This window comes from Gigantopelta aegis, chromosome 7 (assembly GCF_016097555.1).
Source record: "Gigantopelta aegis isolate Gae_Host chromosome 7, Gae_host_genome, whole genome shotgun sequence".
Lineage (NCBI taxonomy): Eukaryota > Metazoa > Mollusca > Gastropoda > Neomphalida > Peltospiridae > Gigantopelta > Gigantopelta aegis.
In genome coordinates, this window is record NC_054705.1 from 19,162,076 (window position 1) to 19,169,074 (window position 6,999).

At 42.8% G+C, this 6,999-nt stretch overlaps 1 protein-coding gene across 6 annotated transcripts in view; it reads right to left on the reverse strand.

Annotated features, from left to right (window-relative positions):
- LOC121376917 (potassium voltage-gated channel protein Shaw-like) overlaps window positions 1-3,819 on the reverse strand; it is a 238,419-nt gene extending 234,600 nt beyond the window's left edge. For all 6 annotated transcript variants that reach the window (XM_041504720.1, XM_041504719.1, XM_041504716.1 and 3 more), the window contains exon 1: window positions 3,751-3,819. The gene's annotated coding sequence lies outside the window, so the exon portion shown is untranslated. The remainder of the gene's footprint in view (window positions 1-3,750) is intronic.
- Window positions 3,820-6,999: the final 3,180 nt, after the last annotated feature.

The following is a 6,999-nucleotide window of genomic DNA, read 5'->3' on the forward strand; positions in this document are numbered from 1 at the left end:
TTAGCCGACGTAATTTTACTCGACAATTGTGATTGAGATAGGTGGTTCAACGTAGTTCATGCGATCGATCACAGTAGTATCAGGGGTGAGACGTAGTCCAGTGGTATGACGCTCGCTCGATGCACGGTGGACGTGGGCTCGATCCCTGTCGGTGGGCCCATTGGGCTATCTCTCGTTCCAGCCAGTGCACTACAACTGGTATATCAAAGGCCGTGGTATGTACTACCCTGTCTGTGGGATGGTGCATAAAAAAGATCCTTTGCTGCTAATCGAAAACAGTAGCCCATGAAGTGGCGACAGCGGGTTTCCTCTCTCAATATCTGGGTGATCCGTAACCACATGTCTGACGCCAAATAACCGTAAATAAAATGTCTTGAGTGCGTCGTTAAATAAAACATTTCTTTAAGGGTTAGAGAAGTCGGTGTAGTGGCTTTACTCCTAGCCATTGAGTCGTTCATATCACTCTAAGTAGGTAGCCGGTACCGGGATGCGAACCCAGTACCTTCCAGCCTTATGGCCGACGGCTTGACCACAACACGATAGACGTCATGAGTCGGTCTTCATTTAAAGGAACATGTTCCACTTTTCCCCACAATGTAACATCTGACATTTCGAATTCTATACTATTTACAATTTCTTGGCTGAACAAACTGCGCCATGCAAGTCAGTATGGGTCAATATCTGGTGAAGCGTAATTATTTGTTTCCCGTGTTTTAATTGCCAGACCGTATGTTACATGCATTTATTGAAATTACCGTTTCATTGCTATAACGGTCAGCTTAACGTTAACAACATATCGAGTTTATGCCAGAAACCAAGGTCAAATAAGTTAGGTATCAGCCATTTTTGTCTGTTCCCGTTAACGTAGCTCAGTGGTAAAGCGTTCGCTTGATGCGCGGTCGGTTTAGGATCGATCCCCGTCGGTAGCCCCATTGGGATATTTTTCGTTCATTCCAGCCAGTGCTTCACAACCGGTTCAATAAAAAATCGTGGTATGTCCTATCCTCTCTGTGGGATGGTGCATATTAAAGATCCCTTGCTGCTAATCGAAAAGAGTAGGCCATGAAGTGGCGACAGCGGGTTTTCTCTCTCAATATCTGTGTAGTCCTTAACCATATGTCTGAGACCATATAATCGTAAATAAAATGTGCTGAGTGCGTCGTTAAATAAAACATTTCCTTCCTTCCTTCAGTTAAAGTTTGTTTTGTTTAACGACACCACTAGAGCACATTGATTATTTAACCATCCGCTACTGGATGTCAAACATTTGGTACTTCTGTTACATTTTCTTCAGAGGAAACCCGCAACATTTTCCCATCTGTATCATAAGCATGGCTGTCTGGGCGGTGTTAATGTTATTTGTTTGACACCACAGAAGAATATTAAATGTACCAGATGTATTGTTCCCTCTGAATACAGCTTGGATTGGTTTCAATGAGATAATATCAACTCATCAGTACTGGGCAGAACGGCCTCGGTGGCATAGTGGTTAGGCCATCGGTCTACAGGCTGGTAGGTACTGGGTTCGAATCCCAGTCGAGGCATGGGATTTTTAAACCAGATACAGACTCCAAACCCTGAGTGAGTGCTCCGCAAGGCTCAATAGGTAGGTGTAAACCACTTGCACCGACCAGTGATCCATAACTGGTTCAACAAAGGCCATGGTTTGTGCTATCCTGCCTGTGGGATGCGCAAATAAAAGATCCCTTGCTGCTAATCAGAAAGGGTAGCCCATGTAGTGGCGACAGCGGGTTTCCTTTCAAAATCTGTGTGGTCCTTAACCATATGTCTGACGCCATATAACCGTAAATAAAATGTGTTGAGTGCGTCGTTAAATAAAACATTTCTTTCAGTACTGGGCATACACAATCGTCGGAAGAAAGGGCAGGGGACATTGCAGTCAGAGTACTCTGCCGTTCGAGAGCTAGACGGACAGCTGGACGATTATGATCGCCTTGTCAGTCAGAGATAAGTGTATAACGAAAACACGGAATTTCTGCCAACCACCGGGTAGACAATGCAGGGGCGTAGCGTGATCTGGACCTGGGGGGGGGGGGGGGGGGGGGGGTGGGGGGGGTCGAATATGAACCAAATGGACCTTTTTCTATTTTTTTTTTTTGCACCACCAGAAACTCCATATGTATAAACCTGTATGTTTTAGTTCTGAAAGCGGACCATTTGCTTCAGCGGGGGGTGGGGGTGGGTGGGGGTGGGGGTGGAGCGAGGTGGGGAGAAGGATGGGGGAGGTGGGTGCCTACGACCCTGCAATGAGAGTTTCAAAGATTCCCACTCTAATTAAACAAATAACCCAATATTTGACATTGATCATTTTCGAGTTCGTCGATAAAAAATATTTGACATATTAGTCACTAATACACACACTTACAGGGGGGGGAAAAACATAACTCCCTTTGAACAATGTTCCGGTTAAATACGTAGGTGCTGACTGGTTTTTTCTTGTAGAGTGTGTATTATAACCGTCCAAATGTTCGCCTTGCTCTCGAAAGGCTGAGTATTCGGGTTAGGGACACTATCCCTCCCAACTCTGAATATGAATATGACCAGTTTGAGTAGCAAGTGCCAATTCATCGTTGTTATATTAAAGATATATTGTCACAGACCACTGACCTATTTAATGGTCTAACAAAGTATTACCTGAACAAAAATAATTTGATTTGTCCCTAAATGTACTTTTATTCAACCATCTTCATAACCATCATACTCCATTTATTAACGACATTTTGTAAAAATAATTGAATTATGGCAATGGTCCATAATTCAAAAACTACAATTGCCGAGAAGGGATGACATGGGTTTCACTCCATCATGGTTCAGTAAAGGTGATGCGATAGCTAGATTTTGTTTCCAACATTAATGTAATTTTTATTTATTATCCATTTTTAGAGAAATAAGGTCCTTAAATCCGTGACAATATGCCTTTAAGAATCTTGATCCGCGCAACAATACGAAATTATACGTGAGCCAAAACTGCCGCTTGTAACGAATCAATACGATGTGAACTCGCAATTCGCCGCGCTAACTTTAATTTATGCAAACTTTTTCTGTTTCTTCCAACGATCGTCATGGACACTCGAATGCACAACGCTCATCTGCGCCTTGCCACGAACTACGATCATCAATAACCGCAGTCGATAACAGATTAATTGCAGATATATTTTATTTAACAACAATTAAAATAAATAAATAAATTACGAAGCAGGGTTATCGATGTGTGTATATATAATACACACGCATACACACGCATACACACACACACACACACACACAGACACAAACGCGCGTGCACACACACACAAACACACACACACACACACACACACACAAAACGCGTTTTAAATAAAAGAATAATTTATGATAATGACGGGCGCAGGTTTTTAACAGGTGTGTGAGTGTGTGTGAGAGAGAAACACCTGGCGTTTGGGGCGTTTGTCACCTATCGGAAAGAACGACAAACGTTCGGAGAGGACCACTTAATGACAGCGAGTGCTTGTGTCACCTGCTGCGGACGTCGAATGTGTGGCTTATCTGCGAATCGGCGAATCGATGGGAGTTTTATCACCTAAGCTCATATCGCTATCAGCTGCCACACCATCGCGCGCGCTCAAATACGCAAACATGCAGACGACAGGTTTTTTTTTTTTTTGCAGTAACGTGACGTCATCAATAGTACGCTACCAGTGAAGGAAAACCAAAAAGAGAAAGAAATGTTAAATAACAGCAAATGCTTACCTATGGTTGGAATCGGCTGGACTTGCAGACACGTCGTTTATATAGGTACCAGAAATTCCAAGACACTGTCCGCCATCTTTCTTTCCATCTCGACTATGTGTCATTCTGGAAGAGGTCACGTGATTAATTATGATGGTGACGTCGACATTTATCATTAATTTCGTATTACACAAATCGCCGTGTCGAAATGACATTTTCATTATGATACCGGATTGGGGGGAGAGTGGATGGGTTTTTTATTGGGGGGTGAGGGTGGAGCCCGGGTGATCGAATCGGCTGATCGAACTTCTTTGACAAATATAACTGAGAGAAATGGAAAGGTCTCAACCGATCGATCTATACTTGATTCCAACTCAACAGTATCAAGCTTCCTTGTTTTTCTTTTCTTTTGTTCTTGCTTTGTATTTGCGTTTTGTTTCTTCTGTTGCATGTCTGCAAAAGTATTAGCTTTCTGTTTTGGGGTAGCCAACAACCATCGCTATCTTTATTTGGACACAGCTCCGTATCTGCGCCGTATTGTAAAACAGGAACGGTGACATTGCCATTTTCAGCGATCCACCATTGTCTGTTCAGAGAACACGGGAGCGCTGGCGAATCCGTACAGTCGCCATGGCAGCGGGATCGATCGATACCCACGAACGATGCACAGGACCTGTTAAAACACAGCTTGTCTTCAAACTGTCATTGTTAAACTCTTGTGTAACGTTTACGTAGGTTTGTTCTGTTTTGAAAAAAAGAAGAAGAAAAAAAAAAAAAAAAAAAATATTGTTTGTTTATACCTATTTTCGTGCTATGTCCAGTTAAGGTTAAAGCACGCTGTCTTGAACACCATCACCTCAGCTATCTGGGCTGTCTGTCCAGAACCCTCTGTTTTACAAAGTGATCTTAGCGCTAATACGAGCAAAAGTGCATACGGTTATGCACTTAAGATGATGTTGGCGCTAAGATCGCTTTGTGGAACAAGGGCTCTGGGCCCCGATTTACGAAGCGATCTTAGCGCTAAGATTACCGTAAGAGTATAAAGTAATCATGGTCACCAGCTGGTAGGTACAGGGTTCGCAGCCCAGTACCGGTTCCCACCCAGAGCGACCTTTAACGACTCAATGGGTAGGTGTAAGACCACTACACTCTCTTCTCTCTCACTAACCACTAAAAACTAACAACTAACCCACAGCTAACTAACAGCGTACTTGAACCTTAATTGGATATAAGCACGAAAAGAAGTTGAAATGAAACTAAAATGAAGCGATCTTAGCGCTAAGATCACCTAAGGTTATGCACTTAAGATGATCTTAGCTCTAAGATCGCTTTATTGAACAGGGGCCCTTAAGATCACCTTAAGAGCATACGGTAGTCATGGACTTAAGATGATCTTAGCGCCAAGATTACCTTAAGAGCATAATGTAGTTATAGACTTAAGATGATTTAGCGCTAAGATTATACCTGAAGAGCATAATGTAGTCATGTACTTAAGATGATCTTGGCGCTAAGATCACCGTAAGAGCATAATGTAGTCATGGACTTAAGATGATCTTGGCGCTAAGATCACCTTAAGAGCATAATGTAGTCATGGACTTAAGATGATCTTGGCGCTAAGATCACCTTAAGAACATAATGCAGTCATGGACTTAAGATGATCTTGGCAATAAGATCACCTTAAGAACATAATGCAGTCATGGACTTAAGATGATCTTAGCGCTAAGATTACCGTAAGAGCATAATGTTACTCGTGGACTTAAGATGATCTTAGCGCTAAGATTACCTTAAGAGCATAATATAGTCATGGATTTATGTTGATCTTAGCGCTAAGATTACCGTAAGAGCATAATGTAGTCATGGACTTAGACGATCTTAGCGCTAAGATTACCTTAAGCGCATAATGTTGTCATGGACTTAAGTTGATCTTAGCGCTAATATCGCTTCATAAAATTGGCCCAAGACAGTTAGTTAGTGATAAAGAATCCAGTGTAGTGTCTTAAACTACCCATTTAGTCGTCAACACTCGCTCTGCGTGGGAGCCGGTATTGGGAGGCGAACCGAGTATCTATCAAACTAAAGTCCGATGGCATAACCACTACACCAGCGAATCCAGTTTGAAGTTAACAAGGCAGACTGCTGCTGTTAACCTTCTGAACACTGATGTTCTGTATTGTTTCGGTAACAATGGACTATTTTGTATGCAGATGAAAATGAAGATATTGGAACTGAAGAATATTAATATACCATTGAAAGTTGACATTAAAAATGAGACTTAAATTTCCCAGGTGGCGATTGATTTTCGTAAACCATTCGATTATTGAGTTCTGTCAAGATTAGGTCTAAACTGCATAAAGTTTCCAAAAAGTGACCGGACATACCTTTAAGCTTTTGGTTTTCGATGAGGGTGGTGTGTGTGTGTGTGTGTGTGTGTGTGTGTGTGTGTGTGTGTGTGTGTGTCTTTGTGTGTGTGTGTCTGTGAGGGTAGGTGGGGTGGGGGGTGGGGGGGGGGGGCGTGACGTAGCCCAGTGATAGAGCGCCCGATCGATGCGCGGTCGGTCTGGGATCGATCCCCGTCGGTGGACCCATTGGGCTATTTCTCGTTCCAGCCAGTGCAGCACGGCTGGTATATCAAAGGCCGTGGTATGTACTATCCTGTCTGTGGGATGGTGCATATAAAAGGTCCCTTGCTGCTAATCGAAAAAGAGTAGCCCATGAAATGGCGACAGCGGGTTTCTTTTCTCAATATCTGTGTGATCCTTAACCATATGTCTGACGCCATATAACCGTAAATAAAATGTGTTGAGTGCGTCGTTAAATATTTTTTTTTTTTTTTTTAACCTTATGGTTTTCGACTTACCTGTGGGGGGGGGGGGGGGGGGGACGTAGCCCAGTGGTAGAACGCCCGCTCGATGCGCGGTCGGCCATGGGCTATTTCTCGTTCCAGCCAGTGCAGCACGACTGGTATATCAAAGACCGTGGTATGTACTATCCTGTCTGTGGGATGGTGCATATAAAAGATCCCTTGCTGCTAATCAAAAAGAATAACCCATGAAGTGGCGACAGTGGTCCTTAACCATATGTCCGACGCCATATAACCGTAAATAACAATGTGTTGAGTGAGTGTTCCTTCCATCGACTTACCTGATGATAATTAAATAGCATGTAAGTGTCCCTTTTGCAAGTAAAAAACAAGCAAAGAAACAAAATCAATCAAACCAAAACAAAAACAAACAAATAATAAACCCCAAAATCCCACCCTACAAACAAAAT